Source organism: Mesoplodon bidens (genome assembly GCF_964165515.1).
Source record: "Mesoplodon bidens genome assembly, chromosome: 16".
NCBI classification, from domain to species: domain Eukaryota; kingdom Metazoa; phylum Chordata; class Mammalia; order Artiodactyla; family Ziphiidae; genus Mesoplodon; species Mesoplodon bidens.
In genome coordinates this window covers 61,359,936-61,376,387 of record NC_138173.1, presented here as the reverse complement: position 1 = coordinate 61,376,387, position 16,452 = coordinate 61,359,936, and the positions used below count along the sequence as shown (strand labels likewise).

The following is a 16,452-nucleotide window of genomic DNA, read 5'->3' as shown; positions in this document are numbered from 1 at the left end:
TTCAAAAGACCAGAAAATTATCTGCATGACATGTGTTCATGTTGGTACTCTTAAAGCCACACCCCTTGGGCAGCTGCTCAATCTACACAGATGTGCAAAAACTCACAAGGTCCACCAAGAAAAGTACCCAAGTCATCTCGATCAAGTTTAACTTTTGTAGCCAGCTTTCCAGGTTTTCAGGGGTGATCTCTTGCCCTCTATGGATATAGTTGACTAAAGCTTAACTAAATATTTGCTGAACAGAATCAACCCCAATCTTTGACAATTATAGGGACCTTTCTGGCCCCTGAGATGATGATGATGATAAGTAGATAAGATAAGATAGATAGATAGATAGATAGATGATACAATTTTCAGATCAATAAACTTATTTATAGGGTCATGCTGATCTGAATTGCTTGGCCATTATCACTACCATTAGCAGTAGCAATATCACCTCCACCATGATCATCAACATCTTCAGCACTCCATAAATTTGCAGATCACTGGGTTATTTATAAAGTATCTTCATATATGCTATCTTGTTTTCTTTTTTACCATGGTCAGTAATTACATAAATAAGTCAAGATAATATTTTCATTTTACAGGGAAGGAAACTTATTCATGGTAGGTGAAATGGATTGTCTAAGTTCACAAAGATGAGTAAAATAGATACAGCATAGTATAGCTAGCATAACATAGATAGCAAAATAAATTTTCTAATTCAAGTCATGTAACTCTAGATCTCATGCCACATGACATGTTTTAAAAATTATCATCTATATACTATTTATCTCCTTAATGTAACTACTCTGTTAGAGACTTATTGCAGTTCCTATAATGTTATTTATACTTTCTAAGTCATTTTAAAACTAATCTTCTCATGGTATGCTTTAAACGTCATTAGATATGTATTTATGGTATGGTCCATATGGTATGTATGGTCATCTTCTGATCCACAGCTATGTCCTTCTCTTATTGTCTTCAATTATTTTTGCAAATTATTTTGGTGTTCTAAGACCCACTTCCCATATGATGGTGGTGGTGGGGTTCCCTCACACTTCCAATAAGCGATTCTGGGACACCAGCAGGGTGTCCAAGAATTCAATCCAATTCTGATACTACCAACCCAGAGACAGCATCAGATTCCACAGGTTATGTGTTCAGTAGCCCCTCCGCCCACACCCACACACTTCAGACACCAGTCCCAAGCTCAGGTTGTTATTTATACTTCTGACCAACTGGTTATAAATTTGAGGTTCCCACAACCCTCTCCTTGGGTTTAATTAATTTCCTAGAGCAGCTTACAAGACTCAGAGAGACATTTTGCTAACTAGATTATAGGTTTATTATGAAAGGATATAACTCGGGATTAGCCAGATGAAGGAGGTGCACAGAACATGGTACGGGGAAAGGTTGTGGAGCTTCGATGCACTCTCTAAGTGCACCACTCTCCCCCATCTCCACAGAGTCACCAGCCAGGAAGCTCTCTAAGCCCCATACTTTGGGGTCTTTATAGGCCTTCATTACATAGGCATGATGAATTACATCATTGGCCATTAGGGATTGATTCAATCTCTAGCCTTTCTCTCTCCCTAAATGTCAGAGGGATGGGATTGAAAGTTCCAACCCTATAATCACATGATTGGATCCACTGGCAACCAGCTCTCATCCTTAAGTTCTTTCCAAAAGCCACCTCACTAACATAACAAAAGACACTTTTATTGTTCTTATCACTTAGGAAGTTCCAAGATTTTTATGGAGGTCTGTGCCAGAAGAGGGGACAAAGACCAAATAAGCATTTCTTATTATAAATCACAATATCACAAAATACTCCCAACTTTTACCACCATGTGATTACCATGACATCCCCAAAACTCTCCAAATGTCCCCGTGAAATAAATGTCCTGGTGTCAAGTAAGACCTCCATGACATTGAGTCTAGACTCTATACTTTAATAAATCTTTAACAACTTAAGTGAGGTTATATAAAGTCTAATTGAGAGTTACCTTGTACCTCCAAGTTAGCTGTACTACAGATCCCATTGTTATCCCCTGGAAAAAAATTAATAAAAAGAAACCTCAATTAAATAGGGTTGGGAGACCAGAAGGGGGAGCTCTCACACCCTGTGAACATAGCAAAGCCTATAGCAAAGACTCCTCTTCTTTCTTTGCAAGGACTCGGCCAATGAAAAGCCATAGGCTCTTTGTTTAAGATAGACTTCCCAAATTCCTCTTCCTCTGTATAAAAACATTCTCCTTTGTGTGGAGGACTTGCCTGTGTCTCATGGTTGCAGACCCCAAATTGCAATTCTCTGCTGATCATGAATAAACCTGTCTTTGCTGGAGAAATATCTGGCAGTCTATTTGTTTCCGGTCAACACCTTCCTGTAATTCAACATACGTGAGATCAGATCATAGCTGCAAAGTTCCTTGTGAACTTAGTCAGTGTGATTCTCCAAAAAATAGTAATAAATGTTGGGTTGTGAAAATTTAATAGGATAATCCATGAAAGCAATTAATGCAATAACTTGACTATAGAAAGGAGTCAGTCAATAAGTAATAGCAACAATACTAAAATGATTAATAATAATTTATTTTTTCTTTTCTTTAGAATGAAGTACATTTTGTTTCTCCCTATGGTTTTCTTCTTTGATTCTTATTTTGTCCTGAAATTCACATAAAATAAACCTATTCCATCTCTATGTATGTATAGACTGTCTATAGAGAACACTCAATAAATGTTAGCAGGTCACCTAAAATAAAAACAATAATAGCTACTAATAATCATGTTTTGTTTTGGTCTTTTTCTTACATTATGTAACATATTCATGACAGTCTTGTAAGATGCGTTATTGAATTAGGTTTTAACATGTGAGGATACTCTGGTCCAGAAGTTTTCATTTCAGTAAGAAATGAATACAAGATTTAAACCTGGACTGCCTGGTTGTTCCCTTCCCAATATGCTTTTCTACCTACCAGATTAAGCTATATTTCTGTTTCAGGGGACAAATTGCAAACACACAAGGGACTTGGTGTATTACTTTCCCATCATTTTGTAAGCAGTAAGTATTGAGCACAAAAAAATTTTTTTGAATTTAATGGTAATATTTTAGGTACCAATGAGGATCAATGGGAAATATATTTATTTTGAATAGAGTAATTTCTAGAGTCCTTTAACTCATACAAAAAAGATATTAATACTTGTAGACATATGTTTGAAGATGTTTGCCATGTTTGAAATCTTGGAATGGTTTCTGATGATGTTACTGAAACTGGTTTAAATGGAGAGTTTGGGGTTTAGGGCTTTTACCAAGCAGCTTGACCAGCTGAAGGCAAAACATGTTTATCCAATATAATCTAGTAACATTTTGAAGACCTGGAATTTGAAGGTGATATTGCTTATTTCACAAGTTTGCAGTTGCTAACAGCCACAGATGTTAGACACTCAGGAAGAGTACAGGTTGGATGTTTCAGTACATTTGAATTCAAGGTGATAACAAATGCAACATTTCTTTGTTCAGCTATAAGATTTTGAACATGAATATAATGGGCCACAAAGTTCTAGACTTGAATTTTTACCCAAAGGGATATATTAACTGGAAGTATGATGATTTAAGAACAATTAATCAGTGTATTTTTTGCTTGCTAGTTCAGTAAAAGTAAAGGAGTTAAATTCTTCCCGTAGGAGGATAAAAGGCAATCATGTGGTTCTCTCTCCCTCCTCTTTGGCTCAGGCGGTTGTGATTACCTTTTCAGGATAACAATAGCAGGAATTCACAAAACAGACAGATATGCTGGAAACCCTGAGTATGAGGATCACTTTGGGCATGAAACACACAAGGGAGGAATGTTCTGGCACCATCACCACATGTGGTCACAATAACAACAGAGGGAAAAATCCAAAAAAACAATTTATGTATATTCATTATGCAAAATAAAATTCTGTTCTGAAATGTTGCATGGCTTCTATAAACAATTGTATTATTTGAAAAATAACAGAGCTACATGCCTCTGATTTCTGTGAAATCTTGGCTTGGTTCTCTCATTTTGAAGAATTTTTAGACTTTCCCTCATATTTAATTATTTAGTAAATTGAAGAATACCAAAGAAAGATTATTTTGTCCCACTGAGAAAAATCTCAATATTATGCAGTATATATTAGCTTCTCTTTTTTAAACAGAAAAACAGAAACAGATTTATAATTCTCTCCAATCTACCTCTCAAATAGCCAGAATGGCAAGAATCAATCTGGCAGAATGACAACCAAAATTGCTCTTCTAGTAGAATGTATATTCTGGGCTAAATACTGATATAAACAAGAAAATATATAACTTCAAAGTTTTAAGCTATAAAGAAAATAAAATAATGCAGTGTAATAGAGAGTGGCTTTGGGTGTATTCATTTCCTATTTCTGCATAGCAAATTGCGAGAAATCTAGCAATTTAATGCATAACAATTTATCAACTCACAGTTTTCCTAGATCAGGAGTCTGGGCATGAGTTAACTGGGCCATCTGCTTAAGGCCTCATCAAGTTGAAATCAGGATGCTAACTGGAGTTATAGTCTCATGTGGAGCTCAGGGTTCTCTTCCAAGCACATTCATGTTGATGGCAGAATTCAGTTCCTTGCAATTGTAGGACTAAAGTTCTTGTTTCCTTACTGGCTATTGGCCAGAGGTAATCTCAGCATCTTGAGGCCATCCTGAGGTCTATGCCATATGACTCTGTGGACTCTCTCACAAAATGATTTTTTACCTCTCCTATATAAACAGAAGAATATTTCTGCTTTCAAAGGGCTTGCTTGATTATGTCAAGACCACCCAGGAAAATGGCCCTTTGGATTAATTTAGAGTCAACTTACTAGGAGCCTTAATAACATCTGCATATTCACTTGTACCAAACAACATGGCATAAATCATGACAGTGATATTCTAACATATTAACAGGTCTTATCCACACTCAAAAAGAGTGGATTGTACGTGGGTATGGGTAACTGTGGGTCATCTTAGAATTCTTACTACTTCAGTGCATAGTAAGCCCACAACTCTAACTAGCATAGCTAAGAAAGTCTTCCTAGGGATGTCATATTTGAGTTGGAACTTGAATGTTGAGAAACAGCCAGCCATATAATAATCATAGAAAAAATATTCCAGCAGAAGAAATGACTGTGTGAAATCTCTGCTGTGGGAGATAACTTTGTAGGTATGGGAAACAGAAAGCCTGAGTGCCAAGGGAAAAAGGATAAGATCACGGAGGAACTTGCAGGTCATGCAAACTTCAAATTTTAAGATAATTAATGGGCTGCATTACATGATTTATATGAAATTTGAATTCAGTAGGGAGCTCAATAGAAAGTATTAGGATGATTTAAACAGTAAAGTACCATAATCTATTTCTTTATAAAATTTCAAAAGCTTTTGGGTTGCTTTTCATAATTACTTTTTACATTTAGTAATTAAAAATGCTTGCAGAGTTCAATTACTTAGATGAAATGGAAAAATTCTTTGAAAGACAATAAATACCAATGCTCATGAAAGCAGAATATAAATAACTTGTATAGCGCTATATTTATTTTAAAAATTGAAATATAGTGAAAAACCTCACACGAAGAGAACTCTAGGCCATGCTGTTTTAATAGTGAATTATATCAAGTATTTAAGGAAGAAAAAGCACAATTCTTTAAAAATTCTTCCAGAAATTTGAAGAAAGAACACACCCCAAATCTTTCTATAAGGATAGTGTTCTCTGAATACCAAAACCAGACAAAGAAATTATAAGAAAAAGAAATTACAGATTTATATTCCTTATGAATATGCATCTAAAATTTCTTAATATAGTTTTTCTAACAAGTCAAATCATATATAAAAGGATAATACATCATGATCAAAATTGTTGTATCCCAGTAATGTAAGACTGGCTTAATATTTTAATATTTGACTTCATCAATTTAATTAACCAGATTAACAGGCTAAAAAATATGATTTTCTCAGTAGATGCAGAAAAACATGTATCACAGTCCAACATCCATTCCTGAAAAAAAAGATCTCATCAACCTAGAAATAGAAGTCACATTCTTTAGTCTAATAAAGGGCATCTATGAAAACCATATACTTCACACCACATTTAATGGTAAAAAACCCAAATGCTTTCCCTTGAAAGTTAGGAACAGAGAAGACTACTCAGTCACTTCTATTCAATATTGTAATAGATGTTTTAGCCAGTGCAATAAGTCAAGAAAAATATAATGACTTTGGTGTCTATATATGCAGAATAAAAAATGCTTGAATTCTTTTCCTTCCTGAAGATCACCAGCTTGCTTGGACATGTTTGTATGACCTCAGTCTCCTTTAGAATAAGGTCGGTCTTGGCAACACCTCCATCATTTTTTTCCTTCAATAGTTGAGGTAAAGGTGGAGGAGAAGGAAAGAAACAGGTGCATGGTAGATGACAGTGGCACCATTCTGATAAGCAAAGCACATTTACTTTCTTGTTTCCAGCAGCATGGTTGCTGCACATCATTTAGTATTTCAAAGATACTTTATCTTTTCTCTCCTATTTAAAATCAACAAATTCTTTTGGGAGAAAAAGACAGTATTTATTAAATGTAGACTGTATTACAAGTATTAGTATATAGAAGCTACTCATATTATTTTCAATAATTATTATTTTCAATCTTATTTCAACCTTATTTAATCATATCTATCCTACGATGTAGGCATTACTAACCCCAGATTTCATTTTCTAACCTTAGTATGACAGAGATCATAAGTGGCAGAGCTAGAATTTGATCCCAGTTCCTTTTGACTCCAAGTCCCCTGCAGGTTCTCTTACACAAATGTCTTGTTACCCATGTCAATGTTCTCAGTCAGCTCTCTCCAGCCAAAGTTTTAAATATGTATAATTACTGCTTCTAATGTAGCTGTATTAAAGCAGTTTTGAAGTTAAATGAACTAGATAATATATATTGTCATATACGTGTGGGTTTTCCAATATCCTTCTTTCATTTTCAGCCTGAAATAGAATATTTGAAGGGTAATATTTTTATATTCCCTTGCTATTTCTATGCTGAGATTTAGATATATATATATATATATATATATATATATATATATATATATATATATATATATATATATATATATCTTTGGTCTGTGTTCTGCCTTTAATAGCTTTGGAATACAATACAGAAAATATAAATTATACATTGGACATAATAATATTATAGAGCAACACAGGTGGCCTGGTGGATCAAACACAAGATTAAGTGTCAAGAAACTTGAGTGGAACATCTCTAGATATTTAATGCTTACTTTTCTTTATTTCTTTTCTTTTTTTGTTCTTTCATTTTCTTTCCTTTTTTGGTTTTAAACTGCATAAGCCTTCTCTTCAGACAACTTCTTTAACTAATATCTTGGCTGTTTCCTTAGCTCCATACCTTAGCAAATCTGCCAGTAAAAACACTGTGACTTCACTCTCTGATTTTACCATGAGAACTCTTCATTTTCTCCTAAACATCTCCATCTTGGGCTTGTCTTTCAAACAATCCTTGTTAATGTGAATAACTGACAAGGCAACAAGCATTATACCAGGCATTTAGGAAGATGCTAAATAAACTAAATAAATATTAGTTTTGCTTCCATTTCTATTGCCTTGAAAATTTTATTTCACAGTCTTTTCTGTCATTACATTATGAGCTAAAGGAGAAAAGATAAAGAGAAACAATTGCTTTTAGCACTGACTATTTGCCCTCTGCTTCAGATTTTCCTCTTGTAAGAAGAGATATTGATGATTTTGAAATATATAGAAATAGCTTCATAGCCTAGGATCAGTGGTCCAACTAATTGACTTAAAAGATATGAATGGATTTATTAAGGGTATATTAAAAGTACACAAACACTATATGTAATTTATTTCTTATAGAACTTACAATCCTTTTAGTTTCTATTATATGAATTTAACAGATAAAAGAAAAGAGAACCAGAGATTTAAAGAAAATCACTCAAATGAGTAAATGCCAATGCTAAAATTTGAAATTGGAGATTTCATGTCTCTCTGACATCAAAAACCCTTATTTGTAACATGACATTTGGCATGTTGCTTTGAGCTTCAGACTTCTCAGTTGAAAAGGAAGGTGGGTGGTGGTCATTCATTTCATTCTGAAGTATTTTTTGAACTATTATATACTAGACATATGCTAAAGATATAATAGTAAGCTAAGCACAGAAACGATGTGTAACCTTATAGGGTGACAAATATTAAAATAATCATACTGAAAAATGAATAACCAGAAACTGATTTCAGATACTCTGGAAGATAGAAACATGAGTCTATGTTTCATTCCTATGTGCATAAGGAATGTTTGGAGTAGGGATAGAGGGGGAGAGGGTGGGCAAGTTTCCCTTGGGAAGTCCTGAAAGAGAAAATAGTGGGAGCAGATGTTGGTGGTGAGAGGAGCATGGCTTTTTCAAGGACCCGAGTTTTGTCATTGGAACTGGGTGGAGTGTAAGGGAGATTTACACAACAAACTTTTTCTAACCAATGCAGTTGTTCTGTGGTTTAAAGTCAAACAGGGGCAAGGCTAGCCAGGGGAAAGTGCTTTGTAAATTAGGAATCACTATGTTAACATGAAGGTTTGTGGAAGTTTTGTTGATTTCTTATTTTAAATGACTAGAACTTTTCCCCCAAACTATTCTTAACGTCTTAGCGTAGAGTGGAATCTTTTCATGGCATAAAATTGGGGTTTATGGAGGAGCTTCTGTTTCAACAGTGACAGAGCTGGAGACAATTCTCAACAGACGTTAGCTTAACTCCTGGGGTGAAAATGTGCTTCAAAGCATCAAATATGCAACCCCTGGCTCTTTCTAAAGAAGCCACCCTCAGACTGACAATTCTGCATTTGTAGTTTGATTAACCATAAATGTGGGCTTCTTAGCTGAAGTGGGGAGAGTCAGAGAAACCCAGGTTGTTTCATGAGCCAGAGGACAGAGGAGAATTCTCCCCACTGGAGAGTGAAGGAAGCAGTGGAGAGAAACATATAAGTTGATGACTGATGGGTTGGTAGGTGAGTGGTCCTGCAGCAAAGACAAAAAATTTCTGCCTGGGAGTCTTGCCCACCTCCCTCCCAGGTTTGCCTTCTAGTGAGGACTGCACCACACCCTCTTTCCAATGCACGATATGGGGATAGCGACTCATCTCTTTCCCGATCAAAACTATTTTCTTTCACTCAGAACACCTAAGAACAATTGCTTGCTGAATACAGCTTCCAAATATGTATGTAAAACTTCTTAAGACTCCTGGCTTGACTGTGTTGGGGGTTTAGGAGTCCACTGTCAGGTACTGCATGAAGTGTTTAATGTTGCTTGTGAAGATTGTTTTCTCTTGATTTAACTTGGCGCTCTGTAAAGGAAAGGCAGCACGGGGCCTGGTGACATGCATGGGCAAGGGGCTATTGCACTGGTGCTACCACTATAGTTCATTTGTCACCAGGTAAGCGATTTGTCAACCACTCAGAGTCTCAGGATCCAGCTCTGTGAGACGTTTAACCAGAAAATTCCCTTCTAACTATAAAAATATATTCCTTATTTAGATTATTTAATTTTAGGTTTAAACTAAAGGAAAACAAGCTATCTAAATGATCATGAATGTAACAGGTAAGGTTGCCCTTTTGTAATGAAAAAACACCTCCTAACTAAAGTTCATACATTGTTACATCAGAGACAACCTGGTTTCTGAGGATGAGCATGGGGGAAGCAAAAATATAAACAGACTGGGGTGAAAGTAACAAGACCAGGTTCTAGAACTCTGCTGCTGGTATACTGTGTGCTCCTTCATCTCTGGTCCTTGACCTGGCTGAGACTGAGTTTCCTCATTTAAGAAATCCTATCCTACCTTTTTTTTTAAATTAATTTTTATTGGAGTATAGTTGCTTTACCTTGTTGTATTAGTTTCTACTGCACAGCAAAGTGAATAAGCTATACATATACATATATCCCCTCTTTCTTAGATTTCCTTCTGATTTAGGTCAATTACACAGAGCATTGAGTAGAGTTCCCTGAGCTATACAGTAGGTTCTCATTAGTTACCTATTTTATACATAGTATCAGTAGTGTATATATGTCAGTCCCAATCTCCCAATCCTATCCTACCTTAAGGACAATATCAAGATAATAATCAAGATGTATTTCTGTAGCATTTGACATTCTATAAACTCTTCCTCATTTGTAATCTCAATTCCTTCACACATCACCTTTCCAATGAGGATGGGAACACCCAGGTACGGGAAAGTTACAATTTTTTCCCAGGTAACAAAATCTCATTGTCCTCATGTGGCAGAAACACACCCTAACACAAGCTCTTCAGTGATAATGTGTCATACTCATGTAAATATCTCTTACTGCTCTAAGATAAGAAACTGTTCAATTTGCCCATGAGAAATGAAGGTGAGGACCCCAGGGAGGGGAACAGTGACTTGCGGGGGGTGGTGTGGTGAGGCTGATCCATGGTGCCTATGGGTCCCTGTACACCACCACTACACCTCTATTCCTCCTCCTCTATCAGACCTTCCACCACACATGCTACTGTCCATTATACCTCCCTACTTGGGACCAGAACCCACCTCATCTGTTTTATCCTCTCCACATTTTTCCCCTTAGCAGCTTATATCACTGAGACTTCCAAGGCCCTTGTTAGAAGGAAGTGGTTAGGGATAGGGGACTACAGTCATTGTAAGTAACATAGTCAGAACCTATGCTTACTTAGTCCATGGACCATTATCCCTACTCGGTGCACAGACTTCCATTAAGTAATGCTTAAAGGACAGATAAGGTCATGATCAAGGTCACTGATGCTGGAAATAAGTTGCTGAAATTAAGGGTAATGCAATATAATTTTAAAAGTTTCTTATATCACAAAGTCATTGAAAATGCTAATAGTAATGGACAGATGCAGGAATTATAGAGCTGCAACCATGAAGATTGTGACTTTGCATTCCTGCTATGTATCAGGTTAGACAATCTTCATTCATTCATTCAAAAGCCCTTTGTAGACCATATTCAATGTGTCAAGTAATGTGCTGGGGGTTTTAAGAAGAAAGACATAGGATCTGTTTTTGGGGAGTACAGACATTAAGTATACATGACACATGTGCCCCTACTTCTACTTTCATTCTTCTGGCAGATCTCATGAGTTACTTACAGCACAGTTGCACTCGTAAACTATCTCAGCATAGTGTAACTGATTTCAGGGTTGGTATGAGTGGTAAAACTTTTTCTTCTAGTGACACTGCAGAAACGCTCATGAATATATCACTGAGCTCCTACACTGTATTTGAAGTCCACTAGAATGCCCAGTTTCTGCTACATGAATATACACACCAAGAAAGGATAAGTTCCACTATCAATATTTTATTTTATTTTATTTTTCCTTATCAATATTATACTCAGCTTTCTAAGTGGCTTTCTCTTCAAATGCCCAGTTTCTGACATTTCTAGTGCCCTTCACATTGGGAAGTTTGCAAATGATTTTAAGGAAGAGTTGCATGGATATTAAAGACAAGGAATGAACAAAGCTCTAGAAGAATCCAGGGGAGAAAAAGATTAATTCTGCCAGTGAGCATCATAAAATGTGTTTAAAGGGAGGGATATTTGAGCTGGATCTTGAAGGGTAAGTGGAGTGCAGTAGGCTGAGAGGATGAAAATAAGCTTCCTAAGAAAAAGAAGAACAGGAGATCCAAATACACTGAGGTTTGAAAACACATCATGCAAAACTAAGGGTGAGGGCTTCCCTGGTGGTGCAGTGGTTGAGAATCTGCCTGCCAATGCAGGGGATATGGGTTCGAGCCCTGGTCTGGGAAGATCCCACATGCCTCGGAGCAACTGGGCCGGTGAGCCACAACTACTGAGCCTACGCGTCTGGAGCTTGTGCTCCGCAAAAAAGAGAGGCCGCGATAGTGAGAGGCCCGTGCACCACCATGAAGAATGGTCCCCACTCACCGCAACTAGGGAAAGCCCTTGCACAGAAACGAAGACCCAACACAGCCAAAAAAAAAAAAAAAAAAGCTACAAAACTAAGGGTGATAAAATAGTTTGGGCTCAGATTATGAACAGACTAGAATGCCAGGTTCATAATATTATAAATGAAAGAGCAAATACTATCCCTGACTTGTTTATTAACATTATTTCCAGTTTATGTATTTTCTAGGCTGATTAAATGTCCACAAGCCAAGGAACTATTGGTTTCTGCCACTAAATGAGTTGGTTCATCAACATGGGAAATCTTTTGTGACCTCCCAGAAGGAAAAGGAAGAGAAAGAAGGGAGAAAGGAAGGAGGAAAGGTAGCAGGGAGGAAGGAAGGAAAAAAGGAAAGAAGGGACGAAAGGAGGGAGAGAGGAATGGAGAGAAAGTGAGAGTGAGGGAGATCGAGATAAATTGTAACTGAGAGAAAAGAAAAAAGGAGAAAGTAGAGAGGGAAAGAAAAAGTAAGAAATCATTTGGGTTCACTGCCAACAAGAGTTAGGAAAGCTGATTTCTTAAGATAAACTGAAGTAAAACAAAATATGCTCCATATGTTGAAACTGTATACTTAGTTTGAGATAAACAAAAACATGTTTGGAGAATAGCTGCCATAATTAAAAAGAAATTAAAAGAAAGAAAGAAAAACCATCTGGGGATAAGTACATATTTAAACTCATACACACACACACACACACACACACACACACAGAGACAAAAACACACAGTGATTCCAAAACTTGAAGTTTTTCTTGATTTAAGTAAACTCTCTTGTTGCAAAAGGGCATTTCATCAGTCTTTGCCCAAGCACCAAGCAACTTATGTTCCACACTGAAGCTATACAGAGCTACTCAGCATTACTCAAACACCAAGACCTTTCCAAATCCTGTCCTTTGCTCCTGCTTTCTTCTGTTCTATAAACACACATGCTCCCTTTTCTCTCTGGCCGACTCCGACTTCCTCCTGAGTGCGAAACTCAAATGTCACCCTCTCCCAGCAGAGTGCCAGACACATGGCAAAGTTGATAACGGCTTCCTCATCTGTGAACTTTGAGCATGTGTATAAGTTTCCTGTGGCTGCCGTAAAAAAATACCACAAACTGGGTGGCTTAAAACAATAGTTTATTGTTTAACAGTTCTGGAGGCTAGAAGTCTGAAATTTGAGAGTCAAGATTAGGTTTGGTTTCTTCTGAGGACTCTGAGGGAAAATCTAGTCCATGACATTCTCCTAGCTTCTAATGATAGCTGGCAGTCTTTTGTATTCTTTGGACTATAGGTGCATCACTCCAATCTCTGCCTCCATCTTCACACAGTGTTCTCCCTGTATCTCTGTGTCTTCACATGGCCATCTTCTTATAAGGATACCAATCATGTTGGATTAGTGCCCCACCCTATTCCAGTATGACCTCACTTTAATTTATAAGTCACATCTGCAATCACCTTATTTCCAAATAAGGCCACTTTATGAGGTACTGGTGGTTAGAACTTCAGCGTGTCTTTTGAGGGACACAATTCAACTCATAACAACAAGACACTAATATAGATCTGGTTTCACTGAAGATGTATGCATGTCTGTGTCCCCAATCCCTAAAGAAGTTGATAAGAAACTCCTTTTCAAGGATTATATATATATTTTAACCTAGTGTTTACAAGACTAGCATAGTCAATTTAGTAAATTCATAGTTCATGTCTTCTAAATTGAATTACATTTTGAAAATTATGGACAGAGTGTTCCTGATTAAAGCTAAAAGGAAGTTAAGAGGTAGTTAAGTCTACACCTGAGGGGAAACACACAGCACATGGTGACACTCTTGTCTTTACAAGTCCAGACAGAGATTTCTACCTCTGCAGTGGGCAATGTGGCAGAGGAGAACTGTTGCCTGGAATAACCTAAAGGGCTCAGCATCTGAGAATGAAAGACCCATGTTCAAATATAGTTCTCTCTAGGTAGCTATATAGTATTGATACTACCACTTCTCCTCTGTTTGCCTCAGTTTATCCTCCAAAGATGAAAATTAGACAAGAAAGAGAGTGACTTTAAAATTTAAAGATATCTAAGAACCCTTTTTTTAAAATGAAATCTTTCTCAAAGCCCCAATTTAAATAGCAGTTCTTTGTGAACCTGCCAGAGATCAGGCGAAGAAAGTGAGCCTGGAATGCCACTGGGTTAGTCATCCCCAAGGAGTCTCCATGAAAAGCTCCAAAGAATTCTGGAAACATAGATCTAAATCTACTCAGTCAGATGAAGGTCCAGTTCATATATAGTCATAGACATAGAGGGTCATCCATTAAAAAAAGAAAAGAAGAAGGAAGAAGAGAAGGACAAGGAGGAGGAGAAGAAAAAGAAGCAGAAAAAGAAGAAGGAGAGAAGAGGAGGAAGGGGAAGGGGAGAGGGAAGGGGAGGAGAAAGGAGAAGGAGAAGGGGAAAGGTAGAAAACTTATTAGAAAATAAGCTGCTAGGGAGGAAAATTGTAAGGAGGGCCAAAGATCTTGGACAAATTTTTCATAGTCATAGAAATGTATTTCAAAACATCCTCCCAATTTTATCTTTGTAGTCATATAGTAAATTCTAAATTAGGTTAGCCATAGTTTTTACAAATAAGGAGTTCTTCTGGAGCAGTCTCATTTGTGTTTTAACCCCCCAGTACTTATTCACTGTGCCAGACACATAATGGGTATTGTAAATGTTTGCTGAATGAATGAACTAATGTATTGGAGAGTCTGTTTCAAACTGTTTTAAAATTTTCAGGTAATCTTGGAAATGTATCAAGATGAGAGTAGGCATAATTTGAATGTCAGTATTCTATTGAATTTGTATAAGAGAAATGAAATACTGTGGTTAAATCTCTAGTGGCTTTATATTCCAGATTCAACACAGTTGTGAAGAAGGAACACAGAAAATAGACATTTTTTCGAACTTGTCTTGGAAATTAGCCCAAGAGCCAAATGTTTTACTTATTGGTATGTTTCTTATCTCAGACCGTAACTAGTAAACATTTCAGATCACACATACACCCAATGTTTGTTTGTATTTACTGTAATTCCCTATGCAACTCCAGATGCTTGGACCATTTAGGTATCTAATACATGTTTGATGAATTAAGGAATAAATGAAGGGACACTTGAATAAAATGAGCTAAGATTCTGACATCCATTAGCAAGCTGTTACCAGTTTTCATCGGCCTAGTTTAAATGTAGGCCATCCATTTGGAAAAAAGGAATGGAAAAACATGGTACAAAGAACTGATCTGTTCAGTGCTTTTGAATCAATACTTAAAATATAATCACTTGTAAAACATTTCGTACAGCATGAGGTAGAATACTGGATTTTGACTCTGGGTTTGTCTCCACATTACTATGTGAGATTAACTTTTTGGCTAAGAAGATTGAGCTTGGTCTCACCTACATTAATATATTCTGACTTTATGGAACAAAGATGAGATTTTCTTTAGGTCTGATATCGTCCAATATGATTCTGACATGATTATATATGAGGTTGGACAATTACAATATGTGTACATCCCAGGCAGCCTTTTGATTTGGCATCTTTGGTAGACAGCCATCATCTCAAAGTTTTACTTTAAAGAAATAAAATTTTGTCTCTTTGATTAATTTCTAGGGAAAGTTGTAGAAAAAAATTCACCCTCTTTGCCTCAAGCAACATACCTCTGGCTCCATACTTACACTGCACTCTATATTTGAAAGATCTGCAATTAAGTGGAGACCTTCTTCTTCTTTTTTTTAAAATTAATTAATTTATTTATTTTTGGCTGTGTTGGGTCTTCATTGCTGCATGTGGGCTTTCTCTAGTTGCGATGAGCAGGGCTGTTCTTTGTTGCGGTGTGCTGTCTTCTCATTGCGGTGGCTTCTCTTGTTGCAGAGCACGAGCTCTAGGTGCACAGGCTTCAGTAGTTGCGGCATGCGGGCTCAGTAGTTGTGTCTCACGGGCTCTAGAGCACAGGCTCAGTAGTTGTGGCACATGGGCTTAGTTGCTCCGCGGCAGGATCCTGGACCAGGGCTTTAACCTGTGTCCCCTGCATTGGCAGGCGGATTCTTAACCACTGTGCCACCAGGGAAGTCCAGTGGAGAACTTCTTCTTACAAGAAAGTTTTATTGGGCATTATTTGAAAGTGGAACATGAATGGGAGTGGTAAGGGATTGCACTTACAGCTCCTGTAGCTTATCAAATGTTTTTTCCTACTATATACCATACTGCCCTAAGAAGTCTGGCAAATTAAGCATTCTCCACCTCCTGACACTTCCCACTCACTTTGTAAATTATTTCCCTGATTGATGTCAGTGTGACACGCCATGTCTGATCACACATTTATACAGCAGCTTAAAACTCACAGCGCTTTCATTGGCTTTATGTAGATAGAGTCTCCAGGTCTTAGTAGAATTAGCTGTTCAGATTGATTTCTACTCATTTTTCAAGTAGGGAAATTGAGTCTCAGAGCTTTCAAG

The 16,452-nt window shown here is 37.0% G+C and overlaps 1 pseudogene across 1 annotated transcript in view; it reads left to right on the top strand.

Moving 5' to 3' along the window:
- The window catches only part of LOC308630037 (metalloendopeptidase OMA1, mitochondrial-like), a 142,643-nt pseudogene that overhangs the window by 125,060 nt on the left and 1,131 nt on the right, over positions 1-16,452 (top strand). The gene's annotated exons all lie outside the window — the stretch shown is intronic.